The 19,942-nt window shown below is 45.8% G+C and overlaps 1 protein-coding gene and 1 long non-coding RNA gene across 4 annotated transcripts in view; one reads left to right on the forward strand and one right to left on the reverse strand.

The window, feature by feature from the left end:
• PTPRT (protein tyrosine phosphatase receptor type T) overlaps positions 1-19,942 on the reverse strand; it is a 548,712-nt gene that overhangs the window by 10,882 nt on the left and 517,888 nt on the right. The gene's annotated exons all lie outside the window — the stretch shown is intronic.
• LOC133224893 (uncharacterized) lies at positions 1,321-6,481 on the forward strand. Of its 3 annotated transcripts, XR_009728970.1 has the most exons (5): positions 1,321-1,451; positions 1,883-2,015; positions 2,615-2,794; positions 3,842-4,002; positions 6,147-6,481. It is a non-coding gene; the product is annotated as an uncharacterized LOC133224893 (long non-coding RNA). The 3 variants fall into 3 exon arrangements; XR_009728972.1 differs by lacking the exon at positions 1,883-2,015; XR_009728971.1 differs by lacking the exons at positions 1,883-2,015; positions 2,615-2,794.

Consider the following 19,942-nt stretch of genomic DNA (forward strand, 5'->3'; position numbering starts at 1 on the left):
AGCCATTGGTAAACTCAGGAAGAGGATTAGACATTGTGCTCCTGATTACATGCACTGGTAAGGTGGTAAGGATGACCTAGGAGGGCCTTTTTCAACCCTATATTCCTGTAGCAGTCAATCATCGCTTGAGAACAAATCTTAGATCACCATTGAATTGGGGCTGATTTCCACCCTGTTTGTGAATGCTCCTTGTTTCCCTTGTGGCTGAATACTTTGCAGATGAATCAGTGTAGAGGAAAATTAAGTCCTTTGGCTTTTTGACAGACAAAGGTGTTTGAAAGTCATGGCTCAAAGCTACTTGGTAAATAAGATACCCAAATACAGTGCTTTGTTTCATCCCTGTTAGTTGAACTGTTATGGGGGTTTGAAGAAAGCCCCAAAACGAGGCAAAGGTAGGAGAGTAATACATGAAAATATTGGCGAATTCACATGGAAGTCAGGAAGTTTCCTATTTACCCCACAGTGCTTCTCTGGACTGCTTTAAAAGCCAGGAATTAAAGACCATCTTCCAGTGTTCACCATTTCCCATATCTGGAATATATTTAGCAATAAATTGACCATGAATTTTCAGTTCTCAACTTTCATCAGGAGTTTTGGCCGTGAGATTTTCTGCTCAGGCTGTGAAGGGTAAGAAAGTTTGTTCAATGAGGAAGTTGTTTCACTATGGACCAGTGACATTAGGCAAAGGCTTCCTTCCAGGAGCAGCTAAACTCAGCGTGTATCTGCCATGCCATGTATCTGAGCATCAAACTTATTTGCTGTCACTATGACTTTAAACATGTTGTTTAATCAGTCTGTGCCTCAGTTTCCCCTTCTGTGCAGAGAAAATACATGTTCTCACACCTTTGGGTATGATTCGGAGAAAACTCCAGGAACTCCTTTGTCTCAGGTAGTTCACTAATCCATATAGACAAAACCCACCAGCTAAAAAGAAATGTTAAAGGTGCCTTATTCTGTTTTGTTGTTATGGTTTGGGTTTATTTTAATTGATTTTATTATTATTTGCCTTCCTGTGGTACCTGTAAATCACAGTTGTGGGTAACTTCGAGCAGCCCAAACATGCAGACCCTCTGCCCTGCTCAGGGGAGCTGCAGGGAGCATGTGGGACAGGAGGCAGATGGGGCAGCACGCTATAACCAGTTTGACCATCTTCACGGTCACTGTTGCTGCCTTCCAGCATCCCATGAATATCCACTCATTCTGGCTCATTTTGTTCATTTGATAGTGTTTCTGCTTGTCTGTTTTAAACATCCAGCTCTTGTCCTGCTCATTCACAATGAGAGCACTCGGAAAACATCCCTGAGCTGGAAGAAAAAGAAACAGCCTGCTCAGAAGGAAAACACAGGCTGGATATGGAAACACTGGAATGCTGCAGATGCAGACCGAAGGAAAATGCTTATTAAAAAGCAGGGGAGAGCTTCCAATATGGAGAGCACTGGAACCTGTTGCTGGTAAGATACCCTGCACTGGCAGGGAGGCAACGGGAGCTTTTTGATGTCTTGTCACCTTAAACAGGCACAGTCTAAAACTCACCTAAATGACAAAGCAGCCTTGGGCTATGAAATGAAGCAAGTCCAAAGAATGCTGTGAGGAGAGTAAAAGTGGAGAGTCCTTGGATCTATTTATTGCTCTAGAATATGTGCTGCTGGGAATATGCTTATGAAGAAAGTAAAATAAATTACTAGCAGACTAGAAATCCATCACACACAGTAATTCTTGGGTGTGATAATTCCTTCTCTCAGGAGGTTTACAATTCAGAACCTGTTTCGAAGTCGGTTCCTCATTGGCATCAGAAATCTTCTTTGCATTTTTCCCGTGAAGACCAGTTGACAAATGTACAAGTTGCCATGGGACTAGGAAAGCTTATTTCTATGTTATCCAGATGTATGAAGATCCCCCTTCTCCTGCCTCCAACTTTGACACTTTTTTCTGAGCCTTTTGTTGATACCTGGAAGGGAAAGAAGAGAAAGGGAGGGATCCCTGGGACTCAAGCAACCCTTGCTGGCTAATTGGATGTAGTTTCTTTGCAGGTTACGTTATCCCATGTGGGGCCAGTCCTGCTCACCTCTGCAGCCTGGCCTCTCTCATCACTTTGCAGTGCCATAAGACTCAGCAGCCTCATGCAGACATGGTTTGGGGGACTGGGGTCAGGCTGTGCAATGCACTTTGCCTAGGGCTGTTCTTCTGTCTACCTTGTATGCAGGCAGAAATGTGTTCTGCCTGGGAGCTCTCAATGTTTCTCCATAACTATTTTTACACCCCTTTTATGGCTCCAGGTAGCATGGAGCAAGAGGATGTAAAATGACCTTACTGTAATTGAGAATTAAGCCTTATAGATCACAAGAAATCTGTTAGCAAACATCAATGTGGTAATTAGAGGTGCTTAAGTGTTTGTGGATATGGATAATGATGTTTCCGTAAAAAGATCAATTTTTCCATGGAAAAAAAATCATTTTGTATGAAATCAATGCATATACTTTTCTCTTTCATCAAGAATATTTAAACAAAACATGTCATTCCAGTCTAGTGGATCCAGATCAAACTATCTCGGAGCATTAAGCCAAATCAAAACATGTCATTTCCAGTTAATTCAACGTTTCTTTGTGTTTACCAGAGCTGGTTCAGTGCCCTGCAGGAGCCTTGCAGTGTTGTGTGCCATCCTCCTGCTGCCCAGGGAGCGTGGTGCATCATCTGCCTCCCCGGGCTGGGTCTGGCCAGGCAGGAGCCTTCCCTCTGAGGCTGTGCTCTGCAGGAGAGCTGGGAGATGATGCTGGCTGAAGGCCAGGCAGCAGAGGTAAGCGAGCTGCTTGGCTGCAGCACCCGTTCAACAAGGCAAAGCAAAACCTCTTGATTTATGTATGTAGAAATGTTTCTAAACAAAACTCATTGAGGTCATGGGGTTTTCTGATGGATGGGGCTCCAGTTTGCAATGTTCTCTAACAACACTTACCCATGACTCATACTTGATTTGCTTTTTCTTTAACACATCTCCCACTGTGCTACACCTAGCTGTTTTCTGGTCTGCACCAGCTCTGGCCAGACCAGGAGAGACCACTTACAAACCCTGCTTTGCAAATCCAGAATCATTTTAAGATTCAGCCATATCTGAATTCCTTTTTACTCTTCATCTAATTTGCAAAGCTTCACAGATAACTGTTGTACCTGGAGGCTTGCACAGACACCCAGCACCATTCTATTTGCACCCTAATAACAGATGTCTAAAAGACTCCGAATAAACAGTCTCTGCATCCTATAGACTGATAGAGTAAGATCTACCTCTAAGCTACCTCCTTTAAGTGAGTGAAATCCTCTGGATCTCCATGAATTTACATAAATATAAAAACTCAGGCATCACAGTGCATGAATCTCATTAAGCAAAGGCTATTTCTGCACATATCATTTGTGAACACTGGTTGTGTTCAAGTGAAATGTGAAATGGGGATTCACTTTAATCCCGACTTTGCCCCTAGTGAGGAGCAAAGTTCATAGGGCTGCCCACAGATTCTGGTTTTATTCCCCAAGCTGCGGTATTAAAGCCATGACAGATTGGGATAGCTGACAACCACTGAGTTTGCCTGAGTAGATGAGGAATGCTGACTCTCCCTCCCAGGCCCACTGGGTACCAAATGTGATTAAAGGCAAGTCGAGAAGGACTGTGTGCTATTAATTCCATAGAGGAGTTCTCCTGTGTTATTCATTACATGTATACAGCTTATTCTAGGAGGAGGGAAAATGGAGAAGCACCTTTGGTTGTATTGTAACATCTGTGAATACAGCTGGCTCTTTTTCTCTGTGTCCCACTTATTATGTGCAATTTGTACATTTTCTTCTCCATCCTTAGATAAAAAACCCAACAAAACCCAAGCAAAACCCGAGCAAAACAGCTCTAAAGAGAAGAAACACGCAATGCTTGTTATTAGGAGGACAAAACTCCCACTCCTCAGTACAGACCAAGCCTTGGCTGTAATATCTGCTATCATCTGTCAGTCTTTGCATAATCAGGTAATTTGATGTAATTCCTCCACTTTCAGTCAAGTCTGGTGAGCAGACGGCAGATCTCAAGCCTGTAGGTTTTGTCTAATGGTGCTGCCTGATACCAGTCCTAAAGCCGGCTGCTGGTGCCATCGCTGTGTTCAGGGCAGAGATGAGCTCTGCTTATGCTGCTGCAGCGTGGGCTTGGGAAAGGGGAGAACCAGGGCTGGGTCATCAGCTTGGCAGCCTGCCTGGATGGAAGCAGGATTAAACACCTTCCTTTGTGTTAATGACTGGAAGCATCTCTTGCTGTGTGACCACAGAGAGGTGATGGGTATGCTGAGACGAGGCAGCAGGGGGTTCGCAGGGAAGTGGGATTTGGCCATGAGATGCTGCTGCTGCACCTTCCTGTGCCCAGCTGGAGCAGCAGCACTGCTGGGATGTCAGCATTGTGCTCTGAGCAGGGCATTAAACACAGAGCCACTCTGCTTGCCACCAGAAGTCAGTTAATGACAGCAGTTTGGACAGAAGCTTGACAGTGTCTCCAGCACTGAATAAATACTTTGCAGAACAGTTGCTGTGTTTCAGAGCCATGATGCTGCCATCAGCATCTCAGCTGATGAGAAGGAGCAAATACATGGGGGTGAAGGAGCACAGATGTCAGGGGTTTGTATGAGCTGTGCTCTGTTTTGATTCGTAAGTTTGGCCAAGAATGTGATGCCCTGTGTCTTACTTCAGTTGTCTAAAGAGTAGCAACAGTCAGCTTCCATGCTGAAAAAGATGAAAGTTAAACCATAAATAGCCATGAACTGCTTAGATGAAAAGTAGTGAGGGAATTTGAAATGTTTGTTACTTGGCAAGATTGGAGCATCCGTTTGCAGACAGCTGCTCCAAAATAACATTGTCCTTTTGAGAAATGGAAAGCATTGAGTGCACTGCCTGTGTGCAGAGAGGATGGCAGACCAGCTTCTCCTGGGATGTTTGTCTCCACCAGCTTTCTTTGGGAAGCACAGCCTGGCACATCTGCTGCTCCAGGGCTGGGCTTTAATAGCTGCATTTCAAAACACATGACATCTCTGTCCAGCGTTGCCTGGCTTGCTGCTGCCTGTGCCCTCTCATTTGCTTCCAGCTTCTCCCCTTTGCTTGACTGGGGTGCCTGGCCCACAGGCAGCTTTGACAGGCAGCAGCACACTTGTGTGTGTGTGTGCACTGCTGAGGGTTATAGGGCTTTGAGCAATGTCAAGTTAGATGGGCTTGCCATTAAGGATTGCTCTATTAAGTGATAACTGAAGAGGTATAATCTTCCCATGCCTTCTGCCAGAGGAGGGCTGGATGCATTTGCTTGGCATTAACACTACATTGATTTCCAATTCTGAGTTGCTCAGCACCCTAGGAAACGTGGAGAGTTACCTTGAAGAAAGCAAACCTGGTGTATCAGTGTTGCACAATCAGCAGTGACATCTCAGGAGAGCTGCACCATGCTGGAGGTTAAGGCAGCACAGCATGTGCCTCCTGTGTTCCTCCTCCTATTTGCTTCAGGATTTCTCTTGCTAACGCTGTGGCAGCTGGGGAAACACGGCCGCTGCCAGCACACTGCTGCTTCTCAGGAGCAGGACAGAGGGTCCAGGGGCTGGGGATGTCTGAGCATTGCAGGGCACAAGGGTCAGTGAGGGTTCTCCTAGGGCTGCAGTGAGTCTCACTGCTGTGCCTGAGGCAGGCTGCTTGTTGCTCCCATAGAGCTGTGCTATGAGGCACCATGCGCCTGTCACAAATTGTAGATTTCTGTTCAATTAGAAGGACTGAAAAGGTCTCCTTGAGGAACTCATACCTGCTACACAGGTGGTTGTTTTGGAGTGACTAGAGCCTTGTAAGCAAAAAGGCACAGATACATGGATATATAGATGCACATGCATTTGTGTACTGGGGTTCTTGTGTGCTGTCATGCTGTTTGTACAGACACTTCCCAGACTGGATCAAGGCAGAAGGTGAGCTGTTTTCTGCACACATGGCCACTAAGCCTGTGAGCTTTGCAGGCAAAGCTTCACTAGGCTGTTGGAAACATTATCCACTAACATGGAGAGATGCATTTGTTTGGTGGGAAAAGTGACAGAAACGAGAAGGGAGACAGGCACGTTTCTGTGCTGCTTTTGTTGCATGTGCTCGTGTTTTGACAGATGGTCCTTCTGCTCCCTAGTGCCCATGTCGGCTGCTCTGACACGTGTGGTTGGAGGACTGGCAATGACCAGAGGGCTCCACTAACACCTTGCTTCCTTCTCTCATCTCCAGCCATGAAGATGAGAGATTAATTCTCAGCTGTGATAGTCATTGTCTTCTTGTGCAGGTTCATCAGGTGCAACACAGACTCAGGCTTGTCTGAACCTTGATGATAAGCTCTCCTTGTTAAAAGCCATTGTATTTGCTACTAGCTGAGTGTAATTCTGACTGCCTACTGCAGTTCTCCTTTGCATGTAATTGAATTCATATTCATCATAAAGCAATGAAAAATAAATTGTGTGTGTGTTTTCTTTCCTCCTCATAAAGCAAGGAATGCTGCTGGCTCTGCCTTCTCTGTAATCTTCCCCTTTGCAACGTATGGTAATAGAATTCATGGGAACAGAACAGCCAAAATAGATTGTGTGGTTTTGACCCACCTAGCAGAAAGCAAGCTTCATTTCACTGCCAAGGACGAATTGATTAATTCAGTTGGCTTCAAAGGAAAGCTAAAGTGTGAGTTTAAGATGCCTCAATACTAAAGAACAGTGCTGGCTCCGTGGCAGACTCACTATGGTGCTGTGGCAGAGGACCTGCACCTTCAGGTTGTGGTGGGGTTGCCAAAATATGTCCCTAATCAGTTGGTTTGAGTCCAAGATCTTAAAGACTCAGTGTGTTTCCATGCAAGGTTTCCAACTTGAAGCCTCTGTAACTCGTGCAAAGCATCCAAATTCAACAGAATCTGCTAGTCCTGTGTGTCAGCTGAAGGACTCAACAGAATCTGCTAGTCCTGCGTGTCAGCTGAAGGATTCCATTGTGCCATGGTTATTTGCTGTCCTCATGGCAATGACACGAGCTTGGGGCTTGGGGATCATGATTGAGGGCATAGGGCACTGCTGTATGAAGTGGTCATTCCCTTACACCTCATTCCTGCCATGAATGGTGACTTCCATTGCATTGGTCTACTGTAGGACTTCAGATGTCCTCCTCTGAAGCAGATGTCAAGCCACTGGTGCCCTCTACATTCCTTTTAAAACCCCTTTGTCTGGACTTCTCACAAACAGCAGATAGTTGGTGGGGAGCTGGCCGTTGCCTCCTCCCCATATGTGCTGACCTTTGTCTTTTGTTCTCCTGTCTTTGATAGGATCCAGAAACCAGGAGCTAATGGTTCCTGTGAGCAGAGCTGCTACTGCATGGTGGAGGCCTGTCAGAAATGCTCTGACAAGAAAAAGACACATTTCCTGCAGCCCCTGGCTTGCTCCCAGCTGTGGGATAGCTGCTCCAGAGACCAGACCAGACAGTCCTAATGCATCATCAAATTAGTGAGCTTTGTTCGACAAAGGGTCCAAATGTCTTTCCAGTTAATTATTAATTTCATTATGGTGAAATCATCAAGTACAGTTCAATACTGAAAGATGTTACTGCTGCAGTTTGTGAACATTAGCAAAAGAAGTAAAGAGGAACTCACTGGTAATGAGTCCTAGGAGGTGTGCGAGTGAGCAGCAGGAGCTGTGAGGCTCCTGCTCCTCAGCCTGTCCTTTGTCCACTGCCTCCTCACAGCACTTGTGCTGGGAAGTGTGTAGGAAGAGGGTGCCAAGCAAGGCAGGCATATGAGTAGCACCATGCTTGTGCTGCCCTGCATAGGATGTAATTTCCATCCTAAGTCAGTGCTGGCTGCATGGTGGAAGTTCCAAATCCTTCCTTAACCTCACCCATGTTGGCTGTCCTCCCTTGTCTGTTGCAGAGAAATTGCCTTAAAGTCATAAAAAGGTGTAAAGCAGGGTTTTAGCCTGCAGGTTCCAGGGAAGAACTCTCTGCCATGGCAGAAATCTGTACCCATGACTCAGGAGAGGAAGATACTCCCCTCCAGTCCACCCAGATGATGGTGCTTGACCATACACTGGGATGAGGAGGGTTAACACATGACTGTGATGCAAGACAGTACAAGCAGCACCCTCCTCTAGGGACCAGGTCACTTCTGTGCTGGGCAGTTTGCTCTCGTGGCCTTGTCATAACTGAGGGAAGAGCTGATGCTCTGATGATATAATTACAGTCAGCAATTGTTAAAATAATGCATCTGTTTCTGCCCTATGAGGGAAGTTAAAAATTAAAACCTGCAAAAGGGAAATTTGATGCATGATGCATTAACTCTACTGGGCATTTGACAGTCATCTCTAAATTAGAAATCTATTTTGATGGCTGCTCCTTGGAGTATCATACTATGCGTAAATACTCTTTCTGGTTTCACTCTTACAGTTTTGGTATTTCCTATAGCTCAGGAAACGTTTGCCACTGGAGATGGGAGTTGTCATGCAAGATCTGAAAAGTAGGTTCCTTAGGTCAGGACTTCTTCCAGGCTCATAGAGAGGGTTCAGATGTCACCAGGACTAACCCAGAGGAGTGCTTTAAATCAAGTCTGTATGTGATATGAGCGTACGATCCCATGGGGAGCATCTTGTAATTTTGTCAATAACCCTCTTTTCTCCCGACAATTGAGCACTTCCAACACTGTTAAGAGCCAGAGAGTGACTAAGAAGAAAACCCAAGGTGAGTGAGATGGATAAAAGAAGCAGGAACCCAAAGGCCCAGCACCTCCAGAGCATCTCAGGTGAGGGAATTACCTCAAAGTCCTGTTTGGACTTTGAAGGTCTGATGTTCAGGCCATACAGACTGAGCACCTGGATTTTCCCTTGAAACCACCAGATGGGGTGAGGAAAAGAATGGAAAAATAGCCAAAGTCCTGCTTCCATCCTAACCACACAGGCAGGAGCTCACCTGGCTCCACAGCAGCAGGTGACAGTAGCAGCCATCCTCCCTTTGAACTACATCAGGAAGAAAACTAGTACATATTATCAGATGCTTATGCTGATTGCATCCATGATCTGCCCGGTCAGCCTCTGAATGCCACTTCCCCTTGCCCGAGTCATTTAATCACCACTGCCAATCAGCACTATTGAAGGGAGCAACAATACATTTCAGAGCTCAATCACCTTTGTAATTGTCTCACTGTCGGCACTTGTGTCTCTCTGGAGGGCAGAATTAGTGACAGATGAGATGGAGGCTGTTTTTTCAAGTGAAATGTTTACTCCTATGTGTGTGTGTCTCCTGAGCACACACATGACTATATATATGTATATATGTATGCTCTGCTTCTAATGATAGAGTCAGTGTTGGGAGCAGCAGGCAGGCAAACACAGATCCATGCATTTAAACAGAATCTGCAGTTTCTTAAATGCTCAGTCAGCAGGGAAATATGCTTAAGAACAAGAATGTTGCCAGGCTTACAGAAACACTACTCAGTGTTTAAATGCACTCAGTGCAGAGGGCTCACACGGGGATGAGTCCACGGTAGTCCCTGTGCTGGAAGGTTTTCCTGGTGCTGAATTTCCTCACTGTCATCAAGTTGTGCAGGCTGCTCATTTTTGTCTTCTTGAAAGAGCAGCGACTGGAGCCTCTGAGAACCTGCTCAGCTTTGCAGGGACAGTCAGCCGTGGGACAGACTATTCCAGCCCATGTATGTGCAAAAACTTCTCTGAAGTCTTTCATTTCCCTGTAGGAACTTTCCATCTCCAAAGGTGGGTATTTTCCTGAAGAAACCTCTTCAGCTGAAAATTTTCCAGCCCTGAATAGCTATCTACTCATTCTTTTGCAGCTTCCTGCCTGCTTTCTCTCTACTTAATCCCTCCTGACATGCAAAAGCCAGAGATAAACCTTCTTAGTCTCCATGATCTGAAGTGGTCTGTCTAGCACCCATCACAGGTCCTGCCTCCAGTGCTGGGGAAAGCGCAAGGAGCAATATGCCACTCACCAAGTCTGAGACATGCACACAGGCATCATCCATCCAGTCCTGCAGCACTTGTGCTAAATAGCATTGCTTGGATCATTAACTTCTGACCTGCAACGTCATGCAAGGCTGATGGTATGTAACACTCTGTTGCAATTCATCACCCAACAATCTAGATACTAATTATAATCTGCCTCATGTATGCCACTAGCCTATAATTTTAATCCCGAACATTTGTGTGTGTAAATGAGGCAATGCTTTTATGTCTGACATCCTGGTGTAAAACCTGTGATTTGTAGCATTCTGGAAATACAAAATCAAATAAGAGGGAATAAAAATAACAGCAAAATTTTGTGTTTGAATTTGACATATAAAAGTATTATGATGTCTTTAAAGTTTACAAGGAAAACAACTGAATGGGAATGTGTCTACATCTGTGTATTTCTGGTTTTATACACCTGTCTAAAAGTAACTTTCAAGGTCCAGGCTTTCTTTCCCAGTGCTCAACAAAGCAAATCCTGATACCCACTGACCCAGAGGGAATGCTGTGAGATGGATCAAATCAGAGTCGTCCAAATGACCATGACTTATCAAGATGGAGTGTAAGTACAATGCGTTGCATGCAGAGCTGCTTCCTGCTGGCCAGATGCTTTTCCTGGAGGCTCTCAGCAAAACCTTTACTTTCCCTGTTGATGCCTTCTGGGCTGACCCACATCCTGTGCTGGGACTCAGAGGGATGTGGGGTCCAGTCCTGACCCAAGTGGTGGTTTTATGTGCTGCACACATAATTTTCAGGGTACAGATGCAGCTTCTGCTCTGTTATTGCCACCTCTAACAATGCCATTCCCACAACAGATATAACAGGGCCTGATGGCTATGCAACTGTGGGACATATGGGCTGGGGAAAAGTGAAGAAGTGCAAGCTGTAGGGAAATGTGGTCTTATTAATCTGTACTAAATCAGGAAAACGCCCCAAAGGGAGGAAGATCATCGGGAGGAATCCGGGCACTCTGGGCACCTTTCCAACAAGGAACAGAAGAGCATCTGGGAGGGGGGAGTGTGGTTGGAGCCAGATGCCAGCACAGGAGAGGGAGACAGGATTAGCAGCACCAGTGAGTGCAAGGGCAAATATGTGGCCAAGTAAACCGTATCCTAAAATTTCTTGTAGCACAACACATAAGCCACAGGGTCTCGAAAGTTTTAGGAATGGCATTTGGAAGAGATTGGTCCCAGGAGTGCTGCTGGTGCCTTGCAGACTGACCTGGTATGAGCAACCCTGCAAACTCACTGCCCCTCAGCTAGGGCTTGAGCTCCCCAAGGGCCCCAGTGCCAGCAGAGCTGCTAATGCAACACACAACACACATCAACCCTTAGGTGATCAAGACTGATGGACCAAGCCTTCAGGCTTTGCAGAGGGGAATGAGGGGCTTGAAGTGTGTTCTCTGATGACTTCCATAGGTTTGGGGGGGGAAATAGTTTGTAATGGACAACCCACCAGTTGGGTGGGCATGGGAGCTAGATAAATGCTATATTTAGGGGAAGGAGTGGCATGTACTTTATTGGCATGTTTTCCCTAAAGAATATACTTGATTATTTCCTAAAGAATGTATTTGAAGCTGTGGCTGCTACATCCCTGGCAGTGTTAAAGGCCAGGTTGGACAGGGCTTGGAGCAACCTGGTCTGGTGGAAGGTGTCCCTTATTATGGCAGGGGGTTGGAGCTGGATGAGCTTCAAGGTCTCTTCAAACCCAGATCATTCTGTGGTTCTATGATTAAAAGTTGAGATGACATGAGAGACTGAGCAGACAGCAAACAACAAAAAACATCAGGATTTGAGAACTTGGAGAAGAAACCAGTTTTCTTTGGAGAATGATAGCCAGGAGAAAAAGAGAATGAACTGAGCTGGAAAAAAGTTGATGTTACATGTTTTAAAATAGCAAAAAAAAAACAACCCCAATAAACTATTCCTTTTCACTGCTTTTTTTTAAGCAAGTCACTTTGGATGTAGGCTTTTCTCTGTAATGAAAGTTACGTGATAACATGTTGGAGATTGGAGTGATGTAATAACCATGTAGGGACTATTTCGCTGCCTTGCATGGGTCATTAAAAAGCTGCCTGGCAAATTGGATCGTGGACCATAGGGACCATTCTTGGCACAGCAGGAAATGGTCTGGATATAGCAAGTGACCAAAGGATTTTGAAAAATCCCACCGTATGCAGTAATTGTTTCTAGTTACAGTCACAGAAATACATCTTTTATTTTCCTTCTTTTTTGTTGTCTTTTAACATGGCCTCCCCTTCTCATCAACAGCTCTTCTTATACCTTCATTTTCCCTCTATATTAAGACCTGATGATCCGTTAAGGCAAATCCTATATTTCAAATTGCATCCAATAAATACTGGAACATGGACCGCCTGCCTAAGAACCACTTCCATTCATTTCTGCTGGAGATTACCTGAAAACAAATGAGAATGTTGATTCTATGTGTCATTCAAACTGCAGTTCCATCTTATTAAACAGTTACAAGCAGTTGGTGCTGGGAACATTTCAATAAGGACTCTAACATCTGAGACTGTTTGGCTGAATCTGTCGGCCAATTGCATGCTCTTAGGAAATCCTGGCTGTTGCTAAGTGTGCCAACTGAAAACCGTATGAAACAAGGAAAATATGACACTATAAGTCACTAATATTTAAAGTGGTTTGGGATGGGACATTTCTGTCATATGCCAAAATAACGTTTCTGGGTTATTTCAGTGCCTTAAGGAAAAAGGCACTCTGGACTTCTGTTTTTAGTATATGCTTTGATGTTAAAACACCGTTCATCTTCCTTCTCCAGCATCCCAGATGTCCCTAAAGTCATTGAGAAAAGAAACCACCCTTGAAATAAATGCTGGCTTAAACTAAACAATTGAATTTCCAGTGTGCAGCAATCTTTTGCATTTCTTTTTCCCAAACAGGTGCCAATTTATCAGCCTAAATCCAAGGAAGAATGTGGGCTTTGCCTTCTTTGTTTCCAGGCATCATGGCCTTCAAGAGTGACCCAACATTCTGGGAAGGTGCCTGGCTTTACACAACACCAAAGGAAGGTCCACCTGGGATCGAAGAGAGCCTGTCTGAGACCTGCTTTTCTCCATGGAAGGTCTAAAGTCTGGAACACTTCCCTGAGTAAGGTTCTCCCATCTCCTTATTTCACATAGCACCAGTCAGGCTTTTATTAGTTGATCCAGCGGAAGGGAGGCAGGTTTTTGTTGTTGGTGGGTTGTTGTCTAGTCTCTATTGAATGTGAAATGCATCTCCTGCTGCTGCTGAGATCTGCAAACAGTCCAGTACAAAAGAGGTGTGCAACACTCACAGGCTGGGAGAGCTGGGTTGGGTCAGCCTGGAGAAGGCTTCTGAAGGGGAGACCTTAGAGCAGCTCCAGTGCCTAAAGGGGCTGCAGGAAACCTGGAGAGGGGCTTGGCACAAGGGCCTGTAGGGACAGGCCAAGGGGAATGGCTTGAACCTGCCAGAGGGGAGACTGAGCTGAGCTCTTAGGCAGAAGCTCTTCCCTGTGAGGGTGCTGAGGCGCTGGCACAGGGTGCCCAGAGAAGCTGTGGCTGCCCCATCCCTGGCAGTGTTCAAGGCCAGGCTGGACAAAGGGGCTTGGAGCAAGCTGCTCCAGTGGAAGTGGTCCCTGCCCTGGCAGGTGTTGGAGCTGGAGGAGAATTAAGGTCCCTTCAACACAAACCAGGCTGTGATTCTGTGATTCTGTGACTGCAGCCTGGTTCAGTGGTTAAGGAGACTGGAGCCACCAGTGGCACAAAATCCATTACACCTTGTCGCTTGGCTCCTGCCTGGAACCTGCACAGCATCTTCTAGGTGTTTTGTTTACCTCTGTGAGCACTGCTTCCCCTAAAGGCCCATGCAAAAATCGTTTTCGCCTAGCAGTGTCAGAGCAGGTTCAAAGCATCAAGTGGTGGCTAAGTAAAGGTGCCCACTGCAGAAGGGAGGTCAGGGATACCTGCTCTGCAGGTCACTCCATCTCTCCGCCTTAGGGAAAGAATAATTTTAAGGAGAATTTCTTGTGGTTTGAGTAAAATCTCAAGAAAAGGCCACCAGAGGGGGCAGCTGCCACTGCTGCACAGGGAGCCAAAGAACTGGTGCCAGCATGGCACACATTACTGCTATTATTTATAGCACTCTACCTCTACTTATGTAAGTGATGCTAATTAGGAGATGGAATTAGCCCACTGCTCTCAGCAGCACGAGTGTAAATAATTTCCCAATGTCTCACTTGCTAAGTAATGAGTTTCTCCTGGAAATACAAAAGATGAACTAATGATAATCTGGCAGTTTACAGCGAGATGACACACGTTCATTTATATGGGATTACGATGTGATCCTCCAATTTAAGCCCGTTTGGCTCTTCTAGGCAGAGTTGAATCTTTGGATTTCAGTGGATGCGCTTGTCTGTTGCATTTTGTGCTGCTTTTTGCCCTGATTTCAAGCTGCCTTTTAGCTGTATCTTATCCCCACAGATCTCACAACCATCAGCTGCTTTGCAGGCACAACTGCTAAACCAGGTTTTTTGACAAGGCAGTTGTATAATTGTGCATGAAAAATACAGACAGTATTAAGCTTCATTTGCATTTTAAGATGAGCATGCCAGCAGGCTGGACCACTGTGTGTATAGGGATGTAGCTTGGCTTTGATGGCATTTATGATCAGTAAAATGTAGGCTTAAACTTGCAGTGTGCAATTTGCTAAGGTCAGCTCCAGAAGAGTGGTACAAATAATGCTGGGGTACAAAATATTCACTGGATATGGTCATGTCAGCAAACTGGACTGTGTATTTGATGTTTGTCAAGGGACAATGCCAACTGCTGACAGTCCTTGGGAAACTCCTTTCAGATAGGGTGTGAATCCTGGATTTTCCAGATTTCATGGCAGTTTCTCTCTGCTCTGTCTGCTGACACAGACGGTTTTCTTCCATTTCCGGGAAGTTTTTCTCAGGTTTGTATCCAAGCACCAAGGAAATCCATCATTCTTCTTGGGGAAGACTGCAGTTATCACTCATTGAGAAAGAGAGATGTGAAACTGGGTGTAATGATGTAGCCTAAAGCTAAAGAAGTTAATTTTAAAATTATTAACTGAGATCTGATCATTCTTATGTATTCTGAACCAGACCCAGTATGATTATAGTTACCATATTTGTAAGAAACTGGAATTTGGAATGTGGTAACCTTGCTGCTTTCTCTGCATACACTACTTTTCCATAAATGTAGGATAATCACAGCTGGAACTGTTCACTAAAATAAGACAGGAGACTTTGTTCATTGAAATAAAAAGATATTCATAGACACTGGTTGGCAGGAAATCCCCAAACATCAGGCTATTCAGAAACAGTGCTTGGTTTCTGAGCTTGTGCAAACAGCTGCTGTGCTGGGGAGCAGCAAAGCCGGTTTCTGTTCCTGCCACTGCTGTTTGCTGCGATGCAGTCTTGGGCCCCTAGCAACCTTTTAGCTTCTCCATCTCTACCCTGGGGATAATGATACTTCGTCATTTACTCAGAGCTGCGTCTCTGTCTCTCGATCCCAAGGTGGTGCGCAGGGCTGTGTAAGTATTGTGGTAATTGCTGTATCGCTGCCAGTGTTTGCTGGGCTGCAGGGACGTGAGCTGACTGCAGGCTCCTAACAAAATCCTTGGGCTGCATCTGTTTAGCCGCTTGCTTCCAGGTACCACCAAGCCCATGTGGACCCGATAGCTGCTAGTAGTGTAAATGCAGTGTGGTTCCTACTCCATCTTCCCAGACCTCTGCCACTGCTGGCTTGGCTTACTTTGGTTTGCCCTGATTTCACTAAATATTACAGGTCAATGCCTGGAGTTCTAAAAATATTTTGCTGCCTGAGCCCTATTGATTTAAAGGGAATTAATCATTTAAATGCCTTTGAGAATCTGCCCCTTGGGGCCTATTTGCACAGATACATCTGCAGACTCAGCCTTCATTCCAAATCTAGTACATCAGTACTGAAGTGGGGAGCAGTAAGGTAAAAACTGGGTAATGTCTTTTACTCACAGAGTCTTTACTATTTTGCACCATGAAAAAGGAGAACCAAGTGTCCTCAGGACCTGATGTTTCCAATGAAAGAATCATTATCTTACATCATTTACATTCCCAGCTGTTAGCTGGGAAATGTTTTGACCTTTTTCCTCCCCTCTACAGCAGGTGAGATCTCACAGCGATGCTCACATCAGCTGCCAGCTGTGCATTCCCATGCAGCCAGTGCTGAAGGATGCTGTAACTCCCTCCAGGGCCACACCAGCCTGCATCCCAGACTTGCCACATCTCCCACGGCTTCTTCCATCCACACAGAGTGATAAAGGTATCAGTTTTCTCTTCCTGTTACTTTTCAGTCAGTGCAAACAGCTTTTTTGTCAGTTCACCTACTGAAGTGTCAGGAGTTGATCTTTGAGCTGAAATTGGTACCCAAAATAGAAGTGTGTGAATAAGCTTTACTGATAGATTTTATTGTTTATTGGCAAGTCAAACACAGCCAGGGAGCTGGCTCAGCTGAAGGTTACTTAAGCTGTATTTTGTTTGGTTTCCTTTTAAATGTAATAACTAGATGTTGAATTAATATGATTCCCACGCTGGCCTCGGTCACATCCTTCCTTTTAGGTGAATCTTTTCTGCCCCTTTAAAACACTGATAAAATGGATCTTCAGTTTTACTTACATTTTTTTGTCTCCATCCAACTTTCAGCCCCTCTTCATGCCAGGGTGTTGCCTGTCACTGAGCCCTTTACACATCTCACTCCAAGATTCTAAGTGTTTGGGCTGAAATCTTCTGCAGGAGGTGCAGCTACTTGGTTAGGAAACAGCTTGGGTGAAAGGAATTTTGAGTTTCCAAGAGACAGCTCCTTGCTTTAGAGCTGGGATTTGAAACCTCAGTTGGGGATTTTCCTTTGGCTTGAAACATCACCCTCATGCATATGGGAAAATGCAGTGCATGAAAAATGGAGATTTGCAGGTCTTTGCTGCTGAAAATGCTGTATTCTTGTTTCATTTGCACTGAAGGTGCACACATGTCGGGGAAGGAGGATTGCCGCTGTGGCAGGGAGCTGCAGATGCTGTGAACCTCCCCAACCCAAAGACACTTAGAGATCAAAAAGCTTTCCCCAGCATTAGGGCCCCTCGCTGATGCTGAGGCAGGGTGATGGGAGGAGTTACCGGTTTGTTATTGAAGAGATAATGACTAGACCTGTGGAAAGAGCATGCTGAGACTGGGTTGAGGCACTGGCACAGGGTGCCCAGAGAAGCTGTGGCTGCCCCATCCCTGGCAGTGCTCAAGGCCAGGTTGGACACAGGGGCTTGGAGCAAGCTGCTCCAGTGGAAGGGGTCCCTGCCCATGGCAGGGGTTGGAGCTGGAGGAATTTTAAGGTCCCTTCCAGCACAAGCCAGTCTGTGAGTCTGGGATTCTATGATATATGCTAGGGTGAGTATGTTTGATCTTAGAGCTTGGTGGCAAGGAAGAAGAAAACATACATAATCCCCCCAGGATCTTAATCTTTATTTTTACCCGCTGGTATTTCCTGTTATTTCCTGTCGTCTTCCCTTTGAATTCCCCTTCATCCTGAAAGCACCACAAGACAAAGAACCCCTAACAAATAAATTATCTGAGTCTCAACCTGTATCTAAATGAGAACAGCCCAATTACAGAAGCTGAGTTGCCAGTTCCTTATATATCTCCCTTAATTGTGTTTATATGGAATTAGAGAGCCAGATTCCCTACTGGCAGAATCTGTTGTCACTAGAAGAGCATTTGGCCATCAGAATCATGTGCTTTTTAGTGTTCTGTATTATTTACTAGCTTATGCAGCACCATCAGTAAATGCTGCTACACAGTGATGGATATCCTTTAATTTTACATCAATGGTTCCACTCAGTGGAACCTCATCAAATACATTCTGGAGTCTGGCACTGGGATGTCTGGGCTATTTTGCCTCAGATACCAACTTGTTCTGTCAGGGTCAGGAAATCACCCTGTGTGTTAAAGCAGCACCATGAAGTGGGTGGGTATTCTGGCTTTGTAAGAGAGGACAAAACGATCTCCAGAGAGTTACTTATGCTTTTGAAAGCTCTTGGGATACATCTGCACAGTGAAATACTGTGCTAATAGCAAAAAGGGGCTGACAGGTAGAGCACACACTGTCTAGGGGGGAAGCTTGGATAATTTGGGATCCCAGACTAGTGCAAAAGGGCTTTCTTGCATGATGGAGACGCACTCCTGCCTCTCTCAGGACTGAGCCCTTGCTGCAGGCATCTGGGCAGTTCCTGGTTTCTTTCCAGAGCTGCCCCAGAAGAGAAAATTGAACCTCATGAACAAATGAGGATTGAGAGATTATTTAATTCACATCCAGAGAAGGGGCTGGGGATAGAGCCCCATCTGTGTGACTGCCCTGGAGCACCAGGCAAGCGGAACGTGACTGGGGAGTCCCGTGGCTGGTCAGAGAGCAGAGGAAATGCAGAACAAGGAGCAAGCAGCTGGGCTACAAATGGGCACAGGATGAGCATTGACATCTGTGAGCGGAGTGGAGTCTCAGATGCTGGGTGCTTATGGATTGGCTGCATGCCTAAAGGAAAAGAAGTATTTATTTCACTTTTGCTTATGGTCAGTATCTGCTGAAATCCATTTTCTGGCTGCTCTGATGGTGTTTGGATCACGGAAATAAGGAGATAGTATTTCACATCCTGGAAATACAGCATGAAATCCTGGCCCTCCTGAGCACTCTGTAAAGATGTCGTTAACCCTTGAGGGGCCAGGACTTCATCTCCAGTTTCCTCACTGCATGTCTCTTCTTTATTGACCCTGGAAAGCTTTCTTAAAATGATATGCTTCTGCATCAGCCATCAGGTAGTCAGCACTACCTTCTGACTCCTATTTGGAGGAGAGGAGCTGGGGTTTGTCCCAGCATCTTCTGAGTCAGAACACATGAGACATGGGGTAGTAGAAGCCTTTGGGAAGGTGTTACAGCACCTAATTCAGTCCTTCTCTGTCACTGGGGCTGTGATGGGGCGGTCTTGGGGGAACCTCTCACCGGTGTGAACTCAGATGGAAAACCAGATCCACAGATGGAAAACCAGACATGCTTTCTGAAGAGGGCTTGTGTGCCACCATCTCCCTCTATGCAGAGGTCTGGTCTCCTGGCAGGCACTGCTCCATGCTGAAGGGCCCTGTGCACAATTCCTGCTCCCTCTCAATGTTTGCTGCTGGCAGGATGGGTGTTTCTGCAGCTCCAGACATCCCTGACATGTTTCCACCTCTCCCTGTCTCTGATTCTACAAAACATCTCACTTCAGACAGTGAAACAGATCTATGGGTGTGCAATGACACCCATGTCCTCCCATATGTGTCCCACCGAGTGGAACCAACATGGAACTCCAGAGCTGCCCCACTTCTTCTCTTGCTACCTCCTCCTTCTGCTTTGCCACCCGCCTGTGTGCAATTGCCAGGAGCAGCGGGTGGTTACACGGTGCAGCAGGCACTCCATGAAATAACAGAGTGTCCTGGCACATCACAGCCCATCTCCTCTCCTCCTACTGGCATCTCTCACTCATTTTACACCTCTTAGGCTGCCGCTGCTCCTCATCTCAGCTGCTGATGCGTTCCTCTTCCCCTTCATTCTCATGGACTATCACATCCACCAGCATGAAATACTCGTGTTACAGCAAAGAGGAGATACTGGAAAGTCCCTTTTTGCAAAGCACTGCTGCTGGGAAGAGTCTGGTTTATCTGTGGTCTCCTTGGACTCACCTCTTCCTCACACCTTGCTCTGCCTCTCACCGACTCTTCTTAAAGCAGCATTGACTTCCCAACTCCGCACGCTTCCTGAGCTGTCAGTGTTGTCTTAGTCCCACCAAGATGTATTGTCAGAGGAGAGGGGAGAGTGGCTGGAAGAGAAAGCAAACTGGGAAGGAAACAAAACCTACTTTTTA

The sequence above is a fragment of the Neopsephotus bourkii genome, unplaced genomic scaffold (assembly GCF_033783945.1).
Source record: "Neopsephotus bourkii isolate Nb327-2 ecotype Australia unplaced genomic scaffold, CSIRO-AGI_Nbou_v1 NB_1737, whole genome shotgun sequence".
Lineage (NCBI taxonomy): Eukaryota > Metazoa > Chordata > Aves > Psittaciformes > Psittacidae > Neopsephotus > Neopsephotus bourkii.